This window comes from Callithrix jacchus, chromosome 12, assembly GCF_049354715.1.
Source record: "Callithrix jacchus isolate 240 chromosome 12, calJac240_pri, whole genome shotgun sequence".
NCBI lineage: Eukaryota > Metazoa > Chordata > Mammalia > Primates > Cebidae > Callithrix > Callithrix jacchus.
The window spans coordinates 8271830-8299683 of NC_133513.1; the positions used below are offsets into that span (position 1 = coordinate 8271830).

Genomic DNA, 27854 nt, shown 5'->3' on the forward strand with positions numbered 1-27854 from the left:
AAGAATGGCTAATTTGTCACTTCCTAGGTTTTCTTTGTCATTTTGTTTACTGAGGGAAGAAATTCGGAAGCCACGAAGGAGGTGCTGGCTTTTCTGGAGACATATTAAAAAGGAAACCATCATTCTTCTCCTACCTGCTTCTTGTTTGATTTATCAAAGCTCATGTGGGACCAACCTCCACTTTTAAGACGCTATGTTGGAGAACATGTACAGTGTCTACTGGGACCAGGTGGCAGGCAGGAATGTTTAAGCTGATCACTTGCTTTAAACCTAATCCATTTGTAACGCATGATTCATCTACTGCTAGAAGGTGCTTGGCATCCTTTGTGTATACCATGACTCAAACAGTGGCAATGTTCATAGCTCAGAAGGCAAAAAAAAAAAGGTTTTGTTCATCGGAATTATCTCAAATTCCACATTTTTGGAATTGAAGATAATGCCATCTTAGCCTGTTTAAGACTGGCGTTGTAGAAAGAGGCATACTGATGTAAGCAAAGCACAGACAACCCCAAAATTAACCTGCTTTAGAGATGAGCAGCAATGTCTCTAGATTTCTATGGTCATCTTCATGGACACCATCCTTTATTCTATTTTTTGTTTTTCTGTTTATAAAATATTATATACTAATAGAGAAAAACTTGAAATATATATGTTATATAAGTAACATATATATAATATAAAGTTTCCAAGAATATATGTATTCATATATATAATATGTATGAATATATGTGGATATATAATATGTATAAATATGAATATATATGGATATATATAATATGTATGAACATATATGGATATATATAGTATGTATGAATATATATGAATATATGAATATGTATAATACATATGAATATATAAATATATAATATATGTGAACATACATGAATATATAATATGTGAATATATGAATATATATATTCTTTTATATATATATAAGGCTTGGAGTCTTCGTTCTTACTACTCATGAAACTTGAAAAAAAAAATATATATATATATAAATTTTCCAAAAAAAAAATATATATATATGTATAAGGCTTGGAGTCTTCCTTCTCACTACCCATGAAACTTGAAAAAAATTATATATATATTATTTTTATATATTTATATATATAATATATTTATAAATATATATGTAAATTTTCCAAGAAAAAAATATATACACACACACATATATATTCTTATACGTATATAAGGCTTGGAGTCTTCCTTCTCATTACCCATGAAACGACCCTCCAGGCAAGTCACTTAACTAACACAGCATTAATAGGTGTTGCTTCTTTTACATTTTCATTTAGTAAGACACACTCTTCTGAAGCTAAAGTTAATGTTCAGAGATGTCAGATGATAAATTTATCCCCTAGTATAGTGTCATCATATTAATGTCCTCTATGTATTAATTAAAATGCAGGTTGGTATTGCTTTTCAGACAATATTAGTTCAAGCTGTGTTCAGTACAGGATTAATAGATGTGTGGATGCATGGATGGATGGATGGATGGATGGAAACAGATACACGGATGAATGAATTGGTAGACAGGTGAAAGGATGAGTAGATGAACAGGTGAACGGAAGGATGGTCGGGTGGGGGAGTAGATGGGTGGATGAATAGCACTTTCTAGATCTTACTACCTATACCCTTCTTTGAGCACCGAGAAGGAAATAATTAATAGTTGATTCTATTCATTTGTGCCAGTAAATGCCAGTTCCCTGATAATTAAATTTCAGTCAGTTTTAGCCATGCTTCCTCCAAAAATTCATTGTATTTCTTGCCTTATCAATTAACATTGGGCAAAAAAAAAAAAAAAAAAAATCCCAACTGGGATGTCACACACGGCTACCGTTTGCTATGAATTCTGGTGAAAATATTAGGCTCACTATGAATTAATCCATATTTAATGGATCATAAGAATCAAATGTGAAATGAACAGACCAACACACATGTATTACTTCTTTAGGAAAAACGTTAGTGACTAGGAGTGGATTGTCATATTGGTGATCCCTAAACTTTATACAATCTACATGTCTCTGTTCTTTTTTAGACCCAGGCTTTTTCTCCTAGGGATAAAGGATGACGCTCAGGATAGTGTGGCAGAGTGGCTATAGGCGAGGGCCCTGGGATCAGCTTTCTGAGTTATGACAGCTGTGCCATTTGGTAGCCATGTGACAATGGATCATTGTTTCCTGTTCTGTGTAATAGAGACCCGAATACTTGTAAGGTGGCTGCAGAATGAGGGTGGAAGAATACACCACAGCTAAGTGTTTAACAGAGTGCCTTTCACACAGCAAATGCTCTTCCAGGGTAGGTGGCGCTGTGCTATTATGTGACATTATCATCTTGGGATGGATTAGGGAGCAGGCACTCAGAAAATATGGTTGGTTTATAAATGTTCTTCGGTGTCACACAGTTGGTGGCTTTTATTCTTTTACAGTTCTGGATGACAGAACTCTGAAGTCATATAGAGGTGCTGGTGCAGTCTCGCTCCTTCTCGAGGTCCTGGGGGACCATCTGCTCCTTCCCGTTCTGGCTTCTGGTGGGTGCTACCCTTGACTGGCTTGTGGCCATATCACTCATTCCAATCTATGTCCCTGTCTTCACATCCCCTTCTCCTCTGCTGTACCTCTCGAATCACCCTCTGCTCTCTCTTACTGGGACACTTGTGATTGTGTTAATATTTCAGACCCACTTAGATAATCCAGAATAATCACCCCATCTGACAATTCTTAATTGAATCTTGTCTGCGAAGGCCCTTTTCTCTCACAAGTTAACATACACAGACTACAGGGATTAGGACCTGACGTCTTTGGGTAGCAATTATTCGGCCTAATACAGTGGGTTAGAAATAAAGTCGAGGGTCGGTCGCGGTGGCTCAAGCCTGTAATCCCAGCACTTTGGGAGGCCGAGGCGGGTAGATCACGAGGTCAAGAGATCGAGACCATCCTGGTCAACATGGTGAAACCCCGTCTCTACTCTACAAAAAATTACCTGGGCACGGTGGCGCGTGCCTGTAATCCCAGCTACTCAGGAGGCTGAGGCAGGAGAATTGCCTGAAACCAGGAGGCGGAGGTTGCAATGAGCCGAGATCGCGCCATTGCACTCCAGCCTGGGTAACAAGAGCGAAACTCCGTCTCAAAAAAAAAAAAAAGAAAAAGAAATAAAGTCGAGTTTCCATTGTACAAGAATGGGGGCTTAGTCTCGACAGTTTTATCATGCGGCATGCATAGCCACTGTCAGCATCAGCGGGGGCGTTTTCTGAATCGTGCTTGTTGTTTTCTGTGAGCTCATTGCTCCTTTCCCCTTTAATATTTTAGTAAAGCTTATTTTCCAAAAAAATAAAATAAAATAAAAATAACAACATGTCTGCAGCAGAAAGCATTTCTTGATCATCTTTGGATCAATATGTAATATTTATATTGCGCCGAATCTTCATGCCACATTTCAGATTGAGTTTCTCTGTCAATTTTGAAATGATCTGTGGTAAATTCCACATTGGAAAGACGTGGGTCTCCTCTACTGATGCATTCTTCTTGTTCCCTGAAAAGCCTTTCTTACCACCCCAGGAATTGCAGAAAGATGTTTTTTTCACTCATGAGGCATAATATAGTTAGTCAGTGATAGATTTGTTATAAAAAAAACCTCTTTTTCCATTGTAGTCTAAACTTAAATTTCCCTGGTGTTCATTCACTTTCTCTATTTTCCAGTACACTTAAAAATACATTTGCAGTCACGATTGCCTGGGTAAGTTATAAATCCTAGATATTAGAATTTTTATGCTTTAGAAATAATAAATGAGGGCTTACCAATTAAAGATAAAAAATTACTTGGCTGGGGATAGTAGAATATTTTATCAGTATTATTAAAATTTAAGGGCAGCTGAAATGCCACAGGAATCTTTGTATAACATTTTAGTTTAAAAAGTTGGCTTAAGGATAACTTACATTCTTTTCTTCAATTTTACATCAAATAGGAGATTATATAAATTTTTTAAAAAAGAGCAGAAATCGTGTTGAACTGAATCAAATACACAGTTTCTCTCCAGTCGTAGCCCTGTGGTTTTACCTTATATGTTTGGAAATCACTTTTTTATGTATCTTGGGTCTCTAATTATCACCATTATTACTTTATGAAAAAAATGTTAATACCACCAAAGGAAAAAATAACCTCGTGATTTATTATAACACCAAGGATTTTAAAAACATGAATAGATTTGATCTATTAGCATATCTATGGTCTATGTATCAGGGTATATTTTGTGGATGCTCACAATCGGTTTTTCACTTTAATTTTTGGTTTTCCGTATTTTCTTCATTTTTTTGGTTCATTATTCTTTGAGCTGTCTGGTGCTCTGGCTTTTTCTCTGTAGGTCACTGTGACTTCTTTGCAGCATCATCACAATTCTCTATAGCTTCATAAATAACCTCTCTGGAAATTGATGATTGCTAGAGAATAGCACAGAATTCTAGGTAGGTGCTGAAAAAAAATATATATATATATAATAAAATAAAAGATTGCCTTTTCAGAAGATGATCCTATTAGGAGAAGCAGAATTCTGTATCCTGCACAAACACAATTGATACCTAAGTAGTGTGCATTTTTAGGCAGTCATTTGTGAAATGATGTGGACTTAATGGCAGATTAAAACAACTACCCGCTGGGCTGTTTCAAAAAAACAAAACCCTCCAATTAAGATGGATCCATGAGAATGTGAAATCAATCCTCCATAACACTGAGCACTTTCTATGTGAAGGACACTCCACGAGTGACATGAAATAGGAACAGGGAGGAGGGGGGTTGGGTATCATCTCAGTCTTCGAGAATTGTATAAGCTGGAGCAGTGGGTCTCAGTGGGGGACAGTTTTACCCCCAGAGGACTCCAGACCATGCTTTGAGACATATTTCATCATTGCAACCAGGGAGGCAGTGCTGGTGGCATCTAGTGGGCAGAGAACAGGGATGCTGCTAATCATCCTTCAGTGCACAGCACGGTCCCCACCACAAAGAATTATCTGGCCCAAAATGTCAATAGTGTTGAGATTGCAAAATGCTACTGTGGAGGAAAGGGAAAAGCATGTCTAGAAAATGGTAATTCCAGGAAGTCACGATAGGTACCAGCATGTTTATAAGGTTTCGGAAGAAGGAAGAGATTCTTGTGGGTGTTACAGGGGTGGAACGGGGAGGTCAGATCTCATGCTAGACTTAGGAAGTGTGATTTGCCTTGAAGGATGGGCAAGAGGGAACGAGAGAGCATGAGGGCATTTCACAAAGAGAAATGGCAACACAGGAATGATAGTCATTGTTCTTAGTGAGAAGTGTGCCACATACGCTGATTTGCTGGCGCAGATGTCTGAGCAGTCAGAACAGAAATGCAACGTCACCCCATTGTTGGACATATGGGTCTCCTATCCACCTTGGGACAACAACCCTTTCTCGAGATTCAATCAGCCGTCTTGTTAGAACTAGTTTTGTGGTGAACTGGGATGAAGCCCTTGAATAAGAAAGTCATACCTCACCTGATACACATGGGCTGTGAAACCAGCAAAACCTTTTGAGTTAAGGAGTGTCTAAGAAAGTTTGTCATCCTATTTCCGCCCACTTTGTCTGTGAATTTCTTGAAAGGAAATTAAGTGTGTGATAGAATCTTCTTATAGGGATGTCCCGTTGCTGGTATAGAACAGAGCCCCGGGAATGTGGCTTTTGACATATGTCTCATCAAAATAAATTGGATATTTCTAATGTCAGTCACTGGTGGTGGCAGGGCAGGAGAAAACTGTGACCATGCAGGAGGTATTTTAAGGAGTTTAATTCTGGGGCAAAATGCAGAATGATTTGGAATGAGAAGAAACAAGAAAGGAAGACTTATAAAAACTGCTTGGGTATAGGCAGGGGGATCAGAAATAGAGACATAGGCTAGAGGTGTGATTACTGAAGCATCAGTACCATCTAAACTCTGTGATCTTTTACGTGGTTTCACAAAAAGGGATAAGTTTATGGGTTGATAGAAATAATTCACATACAATACCTGGCCCGGAGGAGAAGTGGTTTTGGACTAAGAAACATATGCTAAAGATGTGATTATTGGGCCGGGCGCGGTGGCTCACGCCTGTAATCCCAGCACTTTGGGAGGCCGAGGCGGGTGGATCACGAGGTCAAGAGATCGAGACCATCCTGGTCAACATGGTGAAACCCCGTCTCTACTAAAAATACAAAAAATTAGCTGGGCATGGTGGCGCGTGCCTGTAATCCCAGCTACTCAGGAGGCTGAGGCAGGAGAATTGCCTGAACCCAGGAGGCGGAGGTTGCGGTGAGCCGAGATCGCGCCATTGCACTCCAGCCTGGGTAACAAGAGCGAAACTCCGTCTCAAAAAGAAAAAAAAAAAAAGATGTGATTATGAAAGAACCGTTAAAACCTAATCTCTCTCATTTTCCATTTACTGATCTGATTTTTAAAAAGCAGTTAATATTACAGATTGAATGAAATAATTCACATAAAATCCTTGGCCCGGTGGAAAACTGGTTTCAAAGCCACTGACTGGTATAGTCCAGACCGACAGCCAGCTGGAGCCAATTAACAATTAAGTTTTTCATTGTTGTGAAGAAGACAATACATTTTGTGGACTTGAAGAACTTCTACCATAAGAGTTATAGGATGACATGCAGGTAGAATCGAGAACATTATCCGGAAACTTATCAGTGTTCAATAAACGAATACAGTAGGTATTACTTCTAATGTTGACCCAATACGTGCGTTCTAATAGGAAAATCAAAGTTAACCCTGACATGTTGAGTAGTAGTCACTTGAGTAGTAAAGGTGCATTCAAGAAGTCACACACAGATCAGGTGCAGGGGCTCACTCCTGTAATCTTGGCTCTTTGGGAGACTGAGGCAGTGGGATCACCTGAGGTTGGGAGTTCAAGACCAGCCTGGCCAACATGGAGAAACCCTGTCTCTAATAAAAATACAATAATTGTGGTGGTGCGTGCCTGTAATCACAGCTACTCAGATTGAATCGCTTGAACCCAGGAGGCAGAGGTTGAACCCAGGAGGCAGAGGTTGTGGTGAGCCAAGATGGCGCCATTGTACTCTAGCCTGAGCAAGGAGAGCAAAACTTGGTCTCAAAGGGAAAAAAAAAGTCAGACAGGAAGTGAGTTCTGAGGTGAGAGATGGAGTGGAATCAGCTTGACATGCCCAGAGTTTGGTGTAAAGAAAGGACATGCCTGAGTAAAACGCCTAGCAGGCATTCGGAGGATATTACATCTGAGAGACCAGAGCAGGTTAGACTGGTTTGGAAATCTTTGTAGAGGGGAGTTGGAAAGTAATTTGTTATATCAGCTTTAATTCTCTCCTGTTGATTGTTTGCATTTATAACTCCATTTGGGCCTAGAAGTAGCATTGAAGCACAATTGAGGCCAAGAAAAGTATATCACACAGCGATTGCCAACATGGTTCTCTCTAACCAAGTGTCCTAAAATACAGTTCCTCATACGCTTTTCTTACTCAAGAGTGCGGATGAGCAGGCGTGTGAGTGCTGTGTGGTTAGTCCAGGCTGCATTGCAGACTCCAAGGTGCAAGCTGAGTTGGAATCTGCCCTGGTGTCTTTCATCCTCCTTGGATCAGAGACTTCTGTGGACATCTTCTTCTCTTAGTGAATGACAGACGGACAAGAAGGTAACACCGATTGTGAGAGGACGTTTTAAACGTCTGCTCATTTCACATCCTCTAACGTGGCCTAGGCCACAGCAAGTTATGTGGCCAAATACAAGGTTAAGCGTCAACATCCACCATTAGGTGATGATAGCAATGTGATGTTTAATGCTACTTTAGGGAGGTAAAGAGCCAGAACCACAGCGACATAAAAGAACATTTTTTCTGGATGGTGACAAGTCCAAGATTTTGTGTGGATTTGTGGATGGTACTGTGGCCGCCAACCCGTGGACATATTGGCATGGCCAGGAGCATCGCAACTATTAAAGCAAAGGCAGAAACCCACCCCTCCGTTTGCCTTAACTGGTTTCTTATTTTACGTGTAACCGAAAACAGGTATAAGTAGATATAAATATAGTTGTCAGTAACCCATATGTTGCCAGCTCTGGGTGCAGTGCCTATGAGTTAGCCCTCCTCTTCACGGAGCCGTATCGAACACCCGTGGAAGGTGTGGGCTGTTTTGAGGGCAGAGAAGGTGAAAGTGAGAGAGTGGACACAGAGGCTCCAGCCTCTAGACGCTCTCATCAGTCCCATTTCTTTGAATTCTTGTGACTGCTTTTCTAGGAAGTCAGTATTGCACCCATTTTACAGAGGAAGGAAATGGGCAAAGACAATTTTTGGAGCTTGGCAAAGGTCAAGCTAAGACAGAGCTATTGAAGCAAAGGCAGAAACTCTGTGTCTCCGGATTCATTGATACTGAAGCCATGAAAGTCACACTCTCTGTTCTTCACCATGAAGAGCAGGACTGAGGACACGACAGGGGTATGAGGAGGAAGAACAGGAGAGATGAAAACTGAACCTCGGGTTCCATCCACATTTGGGGTACGGGAGTGGCATAGTGCCTAGCGTGCGACGTGCCCTCCAGAAACGCTTGTTGTCTTGAATTGATTCGAAGGAGTCGAAGAGGCCGTGGTCCCTGCCTCTCTTTCCATCTATTACTCCACTTCCAGGCCATTTTCCTTTGCTCCCATCCCAGAGAAACCTGTATCGCCACCGGCATAATAATGACGTGTTATTATTATGATCTGAAACCGTAGGGCTGGTATCCAGCTGTTCTAAATAGAGCAGGTCTCTGTCAAAGAGATTTCACTTAGGACTAAGCATGACTATTCAGAGTGCTGCCGCCTGGGGAGAAAGTCTTTATTTACCATTCTTTCTAGTTGTCAATCTCTAGATGGGTATGTACTCATTATTATGTTTTTCTCCCCCTTCATCTTCTCTCATGCTCACAAAGAAAAAAGTTTTCTGTTATTATGGGATGATCTGATTTCAGAGATGAAATTCTTCTCTCATTGGTCATTTTACAGTTAGATTCTTGGATGAATATTATTTCCATCTTAGGCAATTAAGAGTAGTATCTCCTCTGATTTCAGTGAGGAAATTCTTCTGTCGTTGGCCATTTTACAGTTAGAGTCTTCGATGACTATTATTTCCATCTTACGCAATTAAGAATAATATCTCATGCGGAATTGAATTGTGGGACTGCCTTTGAAATGGAGGCAGTGAGAAAATTCTAGCGTGAGCATCGGCTTTTCGTGTGTACGTAGCTCTTAGGGTCTCATTACTGGTGGTATGATAAGGCAGTAGTTGCTGCCGTTGTATTTATAGTTGTTTATTTCTCCTTTTTCATAATGGAACGTGCCAATCAGAGTTAATGGCATAAAAGTTTCCTTGAAGAGGGGCGTAGCTTGCAGACCCCTAACCCTGCCTGTAGGTCAGTCTTTCCAATACCATTTTTATCAGACAGATAATGATACGCTTGCCTTGTCCACTGGTAGCAAAGCCCTTTGAAGTGTATTTTGGAATGTATTCAGGTTCGAGATGCCTAAAGGCTCGTGATGCAGGACAAGCAAGCCCAAAGGTTGGGGCTTAGCCTGGGAGGCTTCTTGGCTTCACCTAGAATGAATATGCAGGCATTTGGTGTGAGAGAGTAATCTTCTGTTGAGTGATAAGGCTTCTTGAGGAGGAATCATAATCTCAGAGGCACTGCACCCAGAGCTGGCAACCTATGGGCTATTAGCAGCTACATTTATACCCACTTACACCCGTTTTCAACTACATGCAGTTAACTGACAGTTAATGTAAACTGAGGGGTAGGCTATTTAGAACTTTCTAGGAAAGGAGCAGTAACTTCAACGTTGTTGCCATGGATTTGTCAACTGTCATGGCCCTGGTGAGTGCCTTATCCTAATGAGCAATGAAGGCACCTGGGTGTTGCTTTTGTCACCATTTACTAGTCCCTGCTTTTTTTTGTTTTTAACTTCATCCTGTCAGGACCCAGAAATATGTCCTGCCAGTTTCCTACCCCACTAGGATTCTTTTAAGAAATACCGGGCGCGGGGTCTCACGCCTGTGATCCCAGCACTTTGGGAGGCCGAGGCGGGTGGATCACAAGGTCAAGGGATTGAGACCATCCTGGTCGACATGGTGAAACCCCGTCTCTACTAAAAATACAAAAAATTAGCTGGGCATGGTGGTGCATGCCTGTAGTCCCAGCTACTTGGGAGGCTGAGGCAGGAGAATTGCCTGAACCCAGGAGGCGGAGGTTGCGGTGAGCCGAGATCACGCCATTGCACTCCAGCCTGGGTAACAAGAACGAAACTCCATCTCAAAAAAAAAAAAAAAGAAATAGTTGGCACAAGTGGAGTAGAAACTTCAAGTTTAGGATTTCACTGCCCCTTAGAATTTAGTAAGTACAAATTTGAGAGCTTGTAGAGGCTTGTATGCTTTAAATCTTTCCAGAGAAATGCACTAAGGTAAAAAGAGGTAGCTGGGTGCCATGGCTGACACCTGTAATCCCAGCACTTTGGGAGGCTGAGGCAGGCAGATCATGAGGTCAAGAGTTTGAGACCAGCCTGGCTAATATGGTGAAATACTGTCTCTGCTAAAAAATAATAATAATAAAAATTAGCCAGGTGTGGTGGCTCATGCCTGTAGTCCCAGCTACTTGGGAGGCTAAGGCAGGAGAATCTCTGGAACCCAGGAGGTGGTTGCAGTAAGCTGAGATCACACCACTGCACTCCAGCCTGGGTGACAGAGCAAGACTCCATCTCAAAATAAAAAAGGTATTTATTATTATGGTAAGTTTATAAGATGAATTGAAGCCATGTGCAATAGTAATGATATCTTAACAGAAGAGCCCTTCAGTGGATTTGTACATGTTGGCTAGCCCGGGGGTGGCTGTAGCGAGACTGGTACTTGTCTGCATAACATTCATTATTTTCCCCTCTGTCCTTGCATGGCAGCTAGGTGGTATGCTGAGATCAATTCCAAGGATAGCATCTCATTACTCTAAGCTAGTGGTCAGCAAACTTTTTCTATAAAAAGCCACGTTTTTTGTCCTATCAGCTGAACAGTCTTTCTTTTTTTTTTTTTTTTGAGATGGAGTTTCACTCTTGTTACCCAGGCTGGAGTGCAATGGCGTGATCTCAGCTCACCGCAACCTCTGCCTCCTGGGTTCAGGCAATTCTCCTGCCTCAGCCTCCTGAGTAGCTGGGATTACAGGCACGCGCCACCATGCCCAGCTAATTTTTTATATTTTTTTAGTAGAGACGGGGTTTCACCATGTTGACCAGGATGGTCTCGATCTCTTGACCTCGTGATCCACCCACCTCGGCCTCCCAAAGTGCTGGGATTACAGGCTTGAGCCACCGCTCCCGGCCTGAACAGTCTTTCTTGCAGCTACGTATTGTTTATTTGCAAAGTTTATTTACCATGCTACACAGTGGGCTGGGTTTGGCTTGTGGTCATAATTCCCCAACCCCTGGTCTAAATCACATGTGAGATAATCCCCAGGGTCTCAGGCCTCTGCCGTCCTGAGCTGTGGCATTCTGGCCCCCACAGATTTGTTAAGGAATAGGACAATCATACTGTGTGCACAAGTGAGATATGAATATCTCTTTCATAGGCTGTTAATTACAGTTTTTTTTTTTTTTTTTATTACCGAGAAGGCTGCAGGAAGATACTACCATACATTGCAGTGGAGATTTTCTTGCGTAGATATGATAACCGTGAATGCTGAAGCCAGTTACCCACCTGCTTGGAGATGAAGCCAGTGCAGGTGAGGAGAGAAGCAGAGTGAAGAGGAACCTCTGAAACCAAAAATATCCATTAGCTTGTATAAACGGTAGAGTGCCAGGGTTTCCTCTTATGTGAGACAGCGTATTTCATTGCTGTTTAATCAAGTTGGAGTTGGGCTTCTTGTTATTTGCAAGTGCACGTGTCTCAGATGATAGGGGAGAAGACAGAACCCCCACGAATAAGATATTACTAGGAATTTAGAGAAGTGGGACAGCAGAGAAGAGACGAGAAGATGAAATTGGGGGACAGAGGGAGAGAGATGCTACAGGCTCTGTGGTAAAGATACTGAGTTAATCTCCACTGGCAGATGCTAGGAGTCCTTTCAAGAGCTAGGGCATTAAACATATAATTCTGAGTAGGGTGCATGTCCAGGGTTTAAAATTCCTCTGCAACTCCAGACTTCTTGGGGAGCATCAGTAAAGTGTGAGACTCTCACCAAAGCCTTCTTGGAGTAGTTGTAAGTAAACAAAGGCTGAGATGCTGAGTTCCATTCTTGGGTAAGTTAGACCCAAATGAAAGGAAGTCCCTATGAGAAGGGTGAGAGTTCAGAGGGGTAAAGAATGAAAGCCACAAATTACTATAAGTGTGTAAATTCTTAGGAATTTGTGGACATCTTTGGAAGGTTGCCACATACACCAAAAATATGTATGACAATTACCTTTAATATTCAGAAGACAGTTTCGATGTGGAGAAATAGGAATGCTTTTACATGGCTGGTGGGAGTGTAAATTAGTTCAACCATTGTGGAAGACAGTGTGGCGATTCCTCAAGGATCTAGAACTAGAGATAGGATTTGACCCAGCAATCCCATTACTGGGTATATACCCAAAGGATTATAGATCATTCTGTTATAAAGACACATGCACATGTATGTTTATTGTGGAAATGTTCACAATAGCAAAGACTTGGAACCAACCCAAATGGCCATCAATGATAGACTGGATAAAGATAATGTGGCACCTATACACCATGGAATACTATGCAGCCATAAAGAAGAATGAGTTCATATCCCTTTCAGGGACATGGATGAAGCTAGAAGCCATCATTCTCAGCAAACTGACACAAGAACAGAAAACCAAACACAGCATCTTCTCACTCATAAGTGGGAATTGAACAATGAAAACTCATGGACTCAGGGAGGGGACATCCCATGCTGGGGTCTGTCAGAGGGGTGGAGGGCTAGGAAAGGGGTAGCATTAGGAGAAATATCTAATGTAGATGATGAAATGATGGATTCAGCCAACCATCATGGCACATGTTACACCTGTGTCACCTGCATGTTCTGCACATGTATCCCAGAACTTACAGTATTTAAAAAAAAAAACTCAGAAGACAGTTTAACCTTCATTTTCAAGTTCATCACGTGTTTCAGATGATCCCAAATAATGACAGTTATGTCTACCATACAATATTAGATCACCTTTTATGGTTTGAATGCGTCTTCTCCAAAATTCTGGTGTTGTCGTTGTGATAGGGTTAAGAGGTGGGGCCGTCCAGAGGTGAGTAAGCCGTAAGCGCTCCTCCCTCATAAATGGGATGAAGCTCCTTGTAAAAGACCTTCTGGTAGCATTTGGCTCTCTTGCCCTTCTGCCTTTTGTCATGTGAAGACTCCGCATTCCTCTCCTCTGGAGGATGTAGCTTTCACCAAACAACCGATCCTCTCGGCACCTTGGTCTTGAACTTCCAGCCTCCAGAACTGTGAGAAATACCTTTCTGTTCTTTCTAAATTACCCATTTTCAGTTATTTAGTTACAGCACCACAGAATGGCATCAGACACCGTCTAAGAGGAGTTACCTGTAAAATATTCAGAAAAAAGACTTGGTCAAGTTTTCTGTAAGAATTTTTATGTTCTCCACTTCCTTTAATGATGTCATTTCTTCCCACCACCAGGATTAAGTATTTTCTTCTAAACACCGTGAAAGCGGTGATTTTGTGGGTGATCAAGTGAAATAGTTCTGGTAAGAACACAAGATGGACATCTGTAACTTTTGAAGTAGCAGCTGTAAATAATTAGAAATTTTTTTGAGATAATTTTGTACTTTCAGAAGAGTTGCAGAAGTTGTCCCGAGAATTTCTGTATAGGCTTCGCCCATCTTCTCTGAATATTAACATCTCACGTCACCATCATGCAGTAACAGAAGCTAATAAGCTAGCACTGGGCCGGTGCTGGTACCTGAAGTACAGACTTCACTGAGTTTAGAAGGTTTCGCTCCGGTCCTTTTGCCCTTCTCCTCTTCCAGGATGCGATCCATCATCCCACATTGGTTTTAGTTGCCAAATCACCCTATGTCTCAGTCTGTTCAGGCTGCTATAACAATACCGTACATTGGGTGGGGTTTTTAAAAAGAAATTTATTTCTTACGGTTTTGGAAGATGGAAAGTCCAAAATCATAGCAGTAGCATATTCATTGTTTGGTAAGTGCTGGTTTCCAGGATCATAGATGGCATCTTCTTGCCATGTGATCACATGGTGTAAGGGTCAAGGTAGCTCTCGTGGAGGACAGCAGTGGTGGAAGCTGCTGCTGCTTCTGCCGCCTCCTCCTCCTCCTTTCTTTACCCTCCCTCCCTCCCTTCTCTCTGTTCCTCCCTTCTCTCCCTCCCTCGCTCCCTCCCTCCCTTCTTTCCTCCTTCCCTTCCCTTCCCTTCCCTTCCCTCCCCTTCCCCTTCCCTTCCCCTTCCCCTTCCCCTTCCCCTTCCCCTTCCCCTTCTCCTTCTCCTTCTCCTTCTCCTTCTCCTTCTCCTTCTTCCTTCTTCCTTCTTCCTTCTTCCTTCTTCCTTCTTCCTTCTTCTTCCTTCCTTCCTTCCTTCCTTCCTCTCTCTCTTTCTTTCTTTTTCTCTCTCTTTCTCTTTCTTTCTTCCTCTTCCTCTCCCTCCTGCTTCTCCTTTTTGTCCTCCTCCTTCTCTTCCTCTTCTTCTTCTTTGTTTTTTCCCTACTGATCCTGTTCATGAGGGCTCTGGTTGACCTAATCACCTCCCAGTATCATCACACTAGTGATTAGGTTGAGGGCACAAACATTCAGACCATTGTACCTTACTTCCGTCCGATCTGTGACAGTTCCTCAGGGTTCTTTCTTTTTTTTTTTTTTTTTTGTCTTTCACGACTTTGATACTTTTGATCTTACCTGCCATGGGATCTTGGGTGGGTCATATAATGTGTCTGAGCATCAGTTTCCACATAGGTTTTATAGGTATAATGGTAATACCTACACCATGTTTCTTAGGTGAGGATTATTTTAAAGAATCATCTTGGCTCAATGAATATTAGCTGTTTATACTGATTGTTGTTATTAATCATTAATACTAATGTTAAATCTTTTTGAGGGATATATCTCAGTTGGGATTATTTGCTGTTTGACCCTGGTTAGGCTGAATTTATGTGTTATTGGAAAGGATGCCACGGAAGAGATGTGTCCCTGTCAGATCACACTGGAGGGTCAACACTGCCTCTGTATTACTAGTGATATGAACCTTGATCACTTAGATGAGAAGGCATCTGCCAAGTTTCTTCATAATAAGGTTGTTTTTACCTTTGAATTTAAAAGTACCCTGATTTATTACTTCGATGGTCTAGTGGCGATTCTCAGTTTCCTCTCGTGCCCCGTTTGTGTGTTAACTGAACATTTAACGAAGCATTTGTTATTCTCCTCCATTTATTTATTCAGTGTTTACACCACTATTGACTCATTTATTTTGAAGGTGAGCTATAATCTGATATTGTCGTTATTTATTTCTGTTGCTCAAATCATTCCACAGGCTATTCACAGGCTGGCTTCAGACTCCTGACCCCAAGAAATCCTGCCTCAGCCTCCCAGAACACTAGGGTAATAAGCATGAGTCTCCATGTCTGGCCCCATTAACCTTTTAATTACAATTTAAGGGAGTTTCCCACATTCATAATGTTAGGCACCTGCTACCTCTGTCCAGTTCTAAGACATTTTTATCACCCTAAAAGTGACGTGACCCTCAATCCACTAACCAGTCATTCTTTTTCCTTCTCCTCTGCCCCAGCCTCTGGCAGTCACTAATCTGCTTTCTGTCTATACATTTTCTTGTTCCGGATATTTCACATACAGTATGTGGCCGTTTGTGTCCATCTTCTTTCATTTAGTATAGAGTTTTTTTGAAGTTCAGCCATGTGGTAGCAGGTATCAGTGCCTCATCCCCTTTTATGGCTGAATAATATTCCATTGTAGGGATAGACCATATTTTGTTTATCCATTCATTAGTATTTGAGGTATTTTCATCATTTCCTTGAGGTGAATAGCTGCTACAAAGATTTATGCGGAAGTATTTGTTGGAGTACATGTTTTCAGTTTTTTTGGGCACATACTTAGGAGTGGAATTGCTGGGTCATGCATTCGTTCTCTATTTAACTTACTGAGGAACTGGCAAAGTGTCACAGCAGCTACCCCATTTTACTTTCCCATCAGCAATGTCAGAAGATTCTAATCTCCTTGTAAGGGAATTTCCCATGTTGTGCTTTCCTAAGGGAGCACTGGAGTGAATGGCATCTTCTCCACCACCCTGCTTGCCATGGGATCTTGGGTGGGTCATATAATTTGTCTGAGTGTTGATTTCCACATGGGCTTTATAGGTATAATGGTAATATGTACACTGTATTTCTTAGGTGAGGATTGTATAAAGAAATCATGTTGGCTCAATGAATATCAGCAGCATATAATAATAAGTATTATTAATTATTAATATTAATTTTGCCTTTCCTTCTTAGCTTCTTTTATTCTCTTGCTGCCTCTTTGAACGTGGCTCTGAATTCAGTTGGCTGAGTCATCTTTTGGCAACTCAGATCTGTCCCTGTGTTTCTCCTCTGTACAAGACATCATTTCTGGCACTGCTGACATTCACTGCAGTCCCCCACTCTCTTTTTCATCCAAACATTTCTGTGTAAAGAATGCATGCTTCTGGATTGACGGTGGGGGATGGTGAAGATGAGAAAGGAGGACAAGGAAGTCTGGGGCTATCGTGTGAAACAGCTTGTTCTTCCTGCAGATTTCTTGCTATTATTTCCTAGAGCTTTTACACTTCATCTTATGAGAATGCATTTTGTAATTTTACATTCTACTTTATGATTTATCCATGTGTGTCCTAACAGAACCATGCAAAATATCCTGATAAAAAATAGATCTTCCTGTCCAACCGGCATGTTGGGAGTGTGCACCCCGTGTGTCCTCTACATCCAGGCACAGCCTTGCCATCCCATAGAAATACATGCACTGCAGGTTACAGGAACTTCACGCTACACAAAACACACCCAGAGAGCTGGTCAGAACATGGGACTCCAGGCTCTGCTTGGAGACAGAGACTTAATGTGTCTGTGGGGGCTCAGGAGTCTGCGTTCTTTACAAGGTGCCCCAGTGAGTGTGATGTAGGCTGGCCTGTCTACATGGTGGGGCCACCTCTAGTGTTCTGAGTGTGCCATGGATCACCTTTGGAGAAACACCATGTAAAATGATGATGCCTGAAATCCTGGATCCTACCTCCTTCTCTTCATCTCAGGCCACTGCCCACACCCAGCATCCCCAAATCCCAGCCTCCAAGAGTGATCCAGCCACACTGGCCTTTTGTTCTCAGTGTGTGTGACTGCACCATTCCATTTGCTTGTGTGCTGTGCCTGCTGTGTCCAAGGGAGCATTCCTGCTCATTCTTCTAAGGCTCAACTTAGTTTATACATCTGTTCCTTTGGGAGCTTGGTGTAGCATGGTGGTTAACAGGTGGGGAGCTTTTAAGGTCAGGGGTGTCAGGGCCAGTTGGCCTTCTACTTTTAGCGGCTGGGTGAATGTGAAGAGGTTCGTTGATCTCTCTCAGACTGTTTCTTCCTCTATAAAAGGAGTAACTAAGGGTACCTTTCTTTATAGGATGACTATGGGATTAAATGAGGTGATACCTCTAAAATGTCTAGGACAGAGTTAGTACTCAATGACTTGTTTTGTTGTTATTTATGTATTTATTTAGAGATGGAGTCTCCTTCACTGTCTCACCCAGGCTGGAGTGCAGTGGCATGAGTTAGGCTCACTGCAACCCCTGCATCCCGAGTTCAAGCATTTCTCCTGCCTCAGCCACTGGAGTAGCTGGGACTACAGGTGCCCACCACCATGTCTGGCTAATTTTTGTATATTTAATAGAGACAGGGTTTTACCATGTTGACCAGGCTGGTCTCGAACTCCTGGCTTCAAAGGGTCTGCCCACCTTGGGCTTCCAAAGTGCTGGGATTACAGGTGTGAGCCACTGTGGCCGGCCCTTCTTGTTATTTTTTAATGCTTTTTTTTCCTTTTAATTCACCTCTTGATTGTCTCCTCTGCTAGTCTGTGAGCTTCTTGACAGTGAGGAAGCCTCTTCAGTATTTTGTGTATTTCTGTTATTTATAACAGAACCTTGTGTCTAAAAGATAAGTGCGTGTGCACGTACACACACACACACACACACACACACACACACATTTTTAAAGGAGCTTTCCACATGCTGGGAATTCTTGAATTAACAAATGCATTTTATGAATTCCCTAATCCTTCACTTTCTCATTCGAGTTACTCTCTGAAGACATAATACCCTGCCGTGGAGCCTCATCCCTGCATGGGCTATTTGTCACATCCGGGCATATATTGTGCTGACTGGGCCTTCCTTGCAGCATCCGCTCCCCATCAGTGATTGACTGACAGTGGATGGCCAGTGTGCTGAGTCAGCACCCTGGGGCTCACTGGCTGTTCCCTTATTGAAGGGGAAGGGAGTAACTCTATCTTTTCAGTTAATGGGAGGAAAAAGCCATGGGACCTTTGTCATGCATTCTGCTGGGTTGCAGAATGTGATCCGTGTGGCGGTGAGTGTGTACATGTGTGTGTGTCTGTGTGTATAAAATATACTCTCTGATTAAAGCACCAAAGCTACGACCAATAAGCTTCAGGATAAGTAGAAAAGATATTAGTTTAAAAGACTGAAATACCACCAGTAGAAAAATAAAACTGCTTTTCAGTAACCCATTAAAAAACACTACTGGAAATACGGAAACTGTTGCTTTTCTCTGGAGAATATCAGCATTTTAACACACATCCTGTCAGAGGAAAATCTTTGCATAACTAAGGGAGATACTTTGGAAGCATTACCAAATTTTAGGAGATCTTCAAAAGGCTAAACGTAAAGTTGCCTTTGGATGCATCAATTCCATTTCTATGAATGCAACCAAAGGAATTGAAAGCAGAGAGGTGGACAGATACTTACATACCGGTGATTACTGCAGCATTATTTACAATAGCCAAAAGGTGGAAAGAACCCAAATGCCCATACACGGCTGGGTGAATACATAAGGCGTGGTTCATATACACAGCGGAAAGTCATCCGTCCGTAAAACACAGTGAAGTTCTGACATGTGCTACAATATGGGTGAACCTTGCGAACATTATGTTAAGTGAAAGAAACCAGATATAAAGGGACAAATGTTATGTGGCTCCACTTCTCGGGATGCTACAGTATCGAATTCATAAAAACAGAAAGTAAAATAGAGGTTACCCGGGGCTGAAGTGGGAGGAATAAGGAGTTATTGTTTAGTGAATACGGAGTGTCAGTTTGGGGAGATGATAAAATGATGGAAAAGGGGCTGGGCGCGGTGGCTCAAGCCTGTAATTCCCAGCACTTTGGGAGGCTGAGGCGGGTGGATCACGAGGTCAGCAGATCAAGACCATCCTGGTCAACATGGTGAAACCCCGTCTCTACTAAAAATGCAAAAAATTAGCTGGGCACGGTGGCGCGTGCCTGTAATCCCAGCTACTGGGGAGGCTGAGGCAGGAGAATTGCCTGAACCCAGGAGGCGGAGGTTGTGGTGAGCCGAGATCACGCCATTGCACTCCAGCCTGGGTAACAAGAGCGAAACTCCGTCTCAAAAAAACAAACAAACAAAAATGATGGAAAAGGATATCAGTGATAGTTGAGTAACATTGTGAATGTACTAAATGCCACTGAACTGTTCACTTAAAAGTAGTTAAAAGTATCTCCAGCACTTCGGGAGTCTGAGGCAGGGGCATCACTTGAGCTCGGGAATTCAAGACCAGTCTGGGTAACGTGGCGAAATCCGATCTTTACAAAATGTATGAGGATTAGCCAGGTGTGTTGGCACATGCCTGTAATCCCAGCTCCTCAGGGGGCTAAGGTCTAAGGATCTCTTGACCTGGGAAACTGGAGGTTGCAGCGACCTGAGATTGTACCACTGACTGAGTGACAGAGTGAGACTCCCTCAAAAAAAGAATAGTTAAAAGGTAAATTTTATGGTAGGTATATTACATAACAAGAAAAAGCATACAAAGAGAAAAGAATACACAGCTTAAAAAAATGAACTCTTTGCTTAGCTATAAAGGTACATTCCCTTCATGGGAGGCTGGCTGGTTTCTAGCTGCCCTCAAGTGTGAGACAGAGGCTGGAGACTGGCAGCTGGCAAGCTGGAGCTCCTGCTTCTAGGTGTTCTGTAGTTCTCTAGGTTTGTATTATTTGTCAACATTTTACCAAGAGGTATGAGGCGTCAAAAACTGAAACTGTATTCTTTTTCGTGGATGGTTTGTCCATGCTGTGTCCACATTCTCCTGTGCCACCCAGCCCCCTCTAAAGGGAGTCTTCAGTCTCCATGGGCACCTGGGCCCTACAGAGCCTTGCCTTTATAGCCAAAGTGAAGGTTTTCACTCTGTCTGGGAGTGGACCCTCTGCTATTGGAGTCATTGTCTTTGTATTGTAGGATTTGATTCTTGTAATGTAAATGGGCCTAAGATGACCTCTAGGGATTGACCCCTGGGTTATTGCTTCACTCCAGGCTGGGACCTGGTAGCTGGAAAGCTCACTGTTGTCCAACTCAATTTTTAAAAAAAATTTTTTTTTAGACAGAGTCTCTCTCTGTTGTCCAGGCTAGAGTGCAATGGTGTGGTCTCAGCTCACTGCAACCTCCACCTTCCAGGTTCAAGCAATCCTCCCACCTCAGCATTCCGAGTAGCTAGGATTACAGGCATGCACCACCACACCTGGCTAATTATTAGTATTATTACTTTTAGCAGAGACAGAATTTCCCCATGTTGGCCAGGCTGGTCTCAAACTGCTGACCTCAAGTGATCCACCCACCTCAGCCTCCCAAAGTGTTGGGATTACAAGTGTCAGTCATCTTGCCTGGCTTCAATTCATTTTTTTAATATATCCAATTATTTTTAAAAACAGCCCAAACAAGCAGTTTTTTTAGTCATCTACAACCAGCCTGTTTTGTGGATTTCACAAAGCCTCACCAGCATTACTCATTTCGTGAGATAGGGCTTTGTAGTTACTTTTTTTTTTTTTTACATTTTTTAAAAAATTATTATTTAAAAAAAATTTTTTTTTTCTTTAAGACGGGGTTTCACCATGTTGGTCAGGCTGGTCTTGAACTCCTGACCTCAGGTGATCTGCCCGCCTTGGCCTCCAAAGTGCTTGGATTTCAGGCGTGAGCCACTACCCCTGGCCAGGGCTTTGTAGTTATAAGGCCCTAAGTTGCCCCAGCCCTTTGGAGGTCTCCAACCCAGAGACTCCCCAAGGGGCTGCTGAATGATATCACCTAGACAGGTGATCGCCTCCTCGGAGTTCCCCCCACCCAGCCACATCCACTGCTGGATGATGACTTTCTCATACAAGCCTCTGGATGGTCTCACGCTGCCAGGGGCATTGCGTAGCTCCATGCATGTGTGTTCCTGCCTCTTATGGTCATTTCTTTTTCTTTGACCAGCCCCCCAAATCCTTAAGCTCCCTACAATTACTATGTTTTTTTCTTATAAGAAAGTGTAAATATAATTCACTAGATGGAGGAGAAGAGGTGGCTCTTTTTTTTGTTTGTTTGAGATGGAGTCTTGCTCTGTCACCCAGACTGGAGTGCAGTGGCGCTATCTAGGCTCACTGCAACCTCCACCTCCCTGGTTCAAACCACTCTCCTGCCTCAGCCTCCCGAGTAGCTGGGATTACAGGTGCCCACCACCATGCCCAGCTAATTTTTTGTATTTTTAGTAGAGACAGCATTCACTGTGTTGTCCAGGCTGGTCTTAAACTCCCGATCTCAGGTGATCCAGAGGTGGGTCTCTTTAAGGGAATCTTTGTCTCCCCTGTTGATAGGAAAAGCAGTGGAATAGGCGTGGGGGATGCCGGTGTTTGCCAGAACCTGGAGAGAGCCTCTTGTTTGTCTGCTTTGGGCACGTGGCTAGGCCTTCCCAGAGTCAGCCTTGTACACGTTTGCACTTTGATGTTTTACAAAGGGCCCTAAACTGAGGATAACCTTGGATAGTGAAACGATGTGAACAGCCTGTTCCTGGAGTAAACGTCTCGTTGGTCAAGGATTAAATGCACGGGAAACGTGAACCCAAAGCAGATACAGCCTCGTTGTAGGTTCTGAATCCAGGGTGAAAAGGCCATGGGAGCTGATTGCAGTCAGCAGAGACTCGTGCCTAACCTGGATTGATGGTTCTGGTTGATCAGGATTTGCAGGAAATAGAGTAATGCAATTACCATCTGCAGCTCACTCTCTGTGGGATGTTCTCACACATCAGTGGCAAAGGGTCGGTAGGCTCTTTTCCTCCCCATTGTATTGTGAGATGTACAAACCTTCCTACTGATACTGCTGGGGAGAGATTTTCTAAAGGATTATGAGACTGCTATTTAAAAAAGTGATTTCCAGTTAAATACCTTTCAGTATTAAAATGGCAAAGCTATAAGGAATGGGGGGATATTCTTCCATCATAATTGCTTCTCAAGGAGCTTAGTCTGATTGTCTTATTAACAACTTTAACTTCATTCTTTTCCTGTGACAAATGAGAAAAGAATTCTGTGATTCATTGAACAGTCAGATTTCCAATATGGTGTTTACTTGGATTTTCGTTTCCACTTCAGCTGGGAAATCAAATCCAAGGGATTAAATACCCCATTTGAAATGCAATGGAGAATTACACCAAAGAGAGAAAATTCACCCAGAGATGAGACACGTCATTCAAAGTTCCCACAGGATGGTCGAGAGTGCCAGCAGACCGAGCAGGGGTGACCTCACGTTCCCAGGCCGTTGCTATTAGCCCTCTCTTACCTTCCTGCTGGTGCCATGAAATTCACTTTCTGGCAGTCGTCACAGCTAATAGTGGCTATACATTGAACATTTACTGTGTGCCAAGTCTGGTGCTTTTTTTTTGTTTGTTTTTTAATTTAAAATTTAAAACTGTGAAGTAGATACTTCCAGTGTCCCATTTCAGGAGGAGGAATCAGACAAAGACAGTTACGTAATATGCTCAAGATCACAGACATAGTACACAGTTGAGTCACGTTCCAAACAATCTTCTTTTTTTTAATTGCATTTTAGGTTTTGGGGTACATGTGAAGAGCATGCAAGATAGTTGCATAGGTACACACGTGGCAGTGTGATTTGCTGCCTTCCTCCCCTTCACCTATATCTGGCATTTCTCCCCATGCTGTCTCTCCCCAACTCCCCACCCCCCGCTGTCCCTCCCCTATTTCCCCCCGACAGACCCCACTGTGTAGTGCTCCCCTCCCTGTGTCCATGTGTTCTCATTGTTCAACACTCGCCTATGAGTGAGAACATGGGGTATTTCATTTTCTGTTCTTGTGTCAGTTTGCTGAGAATGATGGCCTCCAGCTTCATCCATGTCCCTACAAAGGGCATGAACTCATCACCAAACAATCTTCTGTATGGCTTCAGACAGTAATCCAAGTTGCATGCTACCAGGGTCAGGTATGATGGGATACTCACCTCCCTTTACTTAATATGTATATTCAAGGGTCTGGCTCCTCCACTGATCTTCACTGGAGCAGGTTTTGTTCTTTTTCACAGCAGAGCTCTCTAAAACCCAGAGGTTTAGCTTTCACATCATAGTCAATATGTACGTATCTCAAGGGTCTACTAGAGACCACGTACTGAGCTAGAAACTGGAGGGAGGAAAAGACACCAAAAACAATGTTTCTGCCCTCATGGGGCTTACACTCTCCTGAGAAGCCAGATTATAAAGAAGCAAACAACTCAGAAACAGATTATGCCTTGTGCTAGGTACTGGGAAAAACAGTCAGCGTTTTTGTGAGCTGGAAAACGAGGAGGGGCTTGTCGAGATAGGATGGTTGGGGAAGGCTCTCAGAAAAGATGGTGTTTCTGGTAAAGCTTGGAGAGGGGGACGGGATCAAGCTGTGCCCACAGCTATGGGAAGAACATCTCAGACAGAGGTGACAGCAAGTGCAGAGGCCTCGAGTGAGGAGGAGCATGTTTGACCTGTTTGAGAAACTGCAAGGAAGTCAACGTGGCTTGAACGGAGTAAGAGAGTCATGCGGAGGACTGACCTTGATGGAGTCAGTGGCTTGGGTTTAAAAGGCAGAACAAACAGATTTCATGTCTCAGATTATTTTATCTCCTTCCTTTTTAAAAAAGTTATTTTTCTGTCTTGTTTTCTCCTGCTTCATCTTAGTCAAGCACCTGCTCCAGTTGCCATTAATTTAAAAAATAATTTGCTCTCTGTTCATGTGGGCGTTTTAATTCAAGAAATGTTTGAGCATTACATGCCAAGCCCTGAGGTAGGCGAGGTAGGGATTCGAAAGATGTAAAGGGATGTGTCTGTGGGCCTTAGAAACATGTAGCTTTGAATTCCAAAAGTGAGAATTAGGTTGACCTTGCAGAAATGAATTGCAGGTTAGGTGGTGGTAAGCCTCTAAAGAAGATTCATGTGGGACCTTTTCAAATAATTCTGTTCTCCAGTCAATTTTAAACCACCCTGCATCCCAGCAAGGACAGTTTATGGCTTTGTTCACACCATAGATTTAGAAATCAAGACCTAAGTAAGGTCACACCATTAAATAAATGTTCAACACTCAGGGAGAGATGGGATGTTCATAACAAATTCTCAGTTGAGTGACACTGACTTGCTGCTTTTATAACAGCTAGTTGGGTTTGCATTTGTGAAACCTAAAAAAATTTTTTTTTTCTCTATTTTTGATGGAGAAAACAGAAGGTTTTGACCTGAGTATTTTCTCACTTCAGAGAACTGAATAAGGGAAGTGTGCATTGATTAATATTCTTAGGGGTGCTAGAAATGTATCTGAAAACCTCTCCAGTCTAGTGTTTCTCAAATTTTAATGTGCTTAAGGATATCTGGAGCTGTGCTGTGAAGTCACTAGCCACATGTGTCTTCTCAGTACTTCTGAATACTTGAATTGTATAGCCAGATGGAATTGAGGCATACTCTATAAAATGCACATGTTTGAATAATATTGTGAAAAAATAATGTAAAATATCTTCATAATTTTTGTACCCATTAATAATAAAATAATCGTCAGATACATTTCATTAAATTCAATACATTATTTAATCAATTTCACTTACTTGTTTTCACTTTTTAAAAGAAACCTATTAGAAAATTTAAAATCTTATATAGCTTACATTATGTTTTTATTTTACTGTATTACTCTAAGAAGACTTCTCTATCCAGCCATGATGCCACATCTAAGATCAGGTTGTTTCTCGTAGTGAAAGCAATGAATTATATAAGGCTACTCTGTTTGAGCATTGATCAAAAGGTAGCTCCATGATCCTGGAGAGAAGGGAGACACCTGAGCCTCATGAAAACCCTGGCTTTCTGACCAGGAGCCCTTCTCTGCTGAAAAGGCAGGTAGGTGATGCCAAGCACAGTGAGGTTCTTACTGAGCTGAAGATTTGAAGAGTGGAGTTCTGGGATTCTGACGTAGAATTGTTTGGGGGTCAGGTTGCACAAATGAGGAATATCTGCATGGGGAGAGCCCATAAGTCTGCATGGAATTTTATGCCTAGTCCTTGGCTGACTATCCATGCACAGGGTGAGAGACTTCACTAGGGAGCAGAGATCAGTTGATGCAGGGCTCAGAGCTAGATAGTAAAACAAGAATCTGTGTAGTGCTGGGACACTTGGGATCCAAGCAAGCAGGAGTTGGGAGACCTTGCCTGACCCTTCATGAAATCGGTTGAAACCCCAGAATGTCCATGCTGAGGACTGAGTTCCAATTCCACGAGAATAAGGCCGTGCCTGATGACTACGTTCAAGATGGAAATAGACCTACCTGACAAAGAGCAAAACCTAGCACCACAGGATCACAGTGACACTCTAGTCATGTAATCACTTCCATGAACAAAATTCAGCACCTTTAAAAAGAAAGTGTTAATACCACAACCTGGATTTCTGTAATGCATTATGCATGTTGTTCAATGTATTACAAAAATTATTAAACATATGAATAAACAGGATCATGTGACCCGTAAGCAAGACATAAACAGAAACAGACCCTGATGTGTCATGGATGTTAGCATGATCAGAAATGACTTTAAAACAACTATTGTAAATATGTTCCAGTCTTAAAGAGAAGATTGTGTTACTTAAATGAATAACCAAAGGATCCCAGGAAAAAAATGGAAATCATGTAACGGAATCAAATGGAAAGTTCAGAAAGGAAATGTTGAATATTTGAAATAAGCAAGCACTTGAACAGTTTAATGCTAAATTGAAGACTATGGAAGAAAGGATTAGTGAATTTGAAGACAGATTGAAAAATTATGCAATCTGAAGAATACAAAAAGAAAAAGAAGGGTAGTGAAATAGAGTCACCGAGTTCGGTGGGGGAATATCAACTGGTCTGATATATCTGCAATTGGAAGCACAGAGGGAGGGAGAAGAGCGAGAATAATATAGAAAAAAATAGTTGAAAATATAATGGTGAACATTTTCCAAACTTGGCTGGGCACGGTGGCTCATGCCTATAATCCCAGTACTTTGGGAGGCCAAGGTGGGTGGATCATGAGGTTAAGAGATCGAGACCATCCTGCTCAACAAGGTGAAACCCTGTCTCTACTAAAAATACAAAAATTAGCTGGGCGTGGTGGCACATGCCTGTAGTACCAGCTATTTGGGAGGCTGAGGCAGGAGAATAGCTTGAACCTAGGAGGCAGAGGTTGCAGTGAGCCGAGATGATGCCACTGCACTCCAGCCTGGGTAACAAGAGTGAAACTCTGTCTCAAAAAAAAAAAAGTGTAAATTTTCTGAATTTACTGAAAATCATTCATTTGCAGGTCCAAGAAGTTCAGTAGATCAGGTTAAATACAGGTTTAATTAAAACAAAACAAAACAAAAAAAACTGGACCCAAACATCAGTCATACTGATGAAAAAAAAAAGATAGATAGCATTGAAAACAGCCAATGAAAAAGGAAATATTAAATGCAGGGGATGAATGGACAAATCGCAGCTGACTTCTCATAGAAACTGTGGAGGCCAGAGACAATCTTGTCTTTAAGGTTCAGAAAGAAACAAAGCAAAAGACTGTCAACAAAGAATTGTATGACTAGCAAAAATATTCTTAAAAATTAGGTGAAATAAACACATTTTCACATAAAGAACAGTAGAGAAAATGTGTCAGCAGCACAAGAAATACAAGGGACGTAATCAGAGATGAAAGGAAACACGAGCAGAAGAAAGCTCTGATATGAAGAGTAAAAAGAGTTGAATGGTAGACACATAAGTAACTCACTTCTCTTAATTTGTTTGAAAAAAAAAAAAACCAGATAGTTTAAAATAAAAATGATCCAGTTTTATTCCTGGGTTTAAGTATGTCAGTGTGAAATTTATGACAACTAACATGCAAATTTATGGTGCTGAGTAGGAAATACAATTTTATTATATTATGGTTTTTATATTTTAACAGAAACCTCACAATATGAACCCTGAAAAGATTGTGATATGATATGGATATGCGTTGTTTATCCTAGCGTGACGCTTTAAAAATTAATATAAATGTAATGCAGAAAGGGTTTGCTTAAAAAAATAAGTCAAGATATAAGGAATAAAATGAAAATTGTGGATGTTAGAATTAAAATGCAAAAGCTTAAAACACCACCATAGAAACAATTACGTCAAGTACAGGCGAACTGGACAGTCCACTGAAAGAGCAGAGATGGTCAGACTACATCAGCAGGCAAGAGCCAGTTGTTAGCTGACTGCAAGAGTCTCGTCTGAAATGCAGAGACGTAAGTAGATTGAGTAAAAGGCTGGAAAAATATCCTCTGTG

At 41.9% G+C, this 27854-nt stretch overlaps 1 protein-coding gene across 1 annotated transcript in view; it reads left to right on the top strand.

The window, feature by feature from the left end:
• Positions 1–27854, top strand: part of RBFOX1 (RNA binding fox-1 homolog 1) — a 2602982-nt gene that overhangs the window by 913432 nt on the left and 1661696 nt on the right.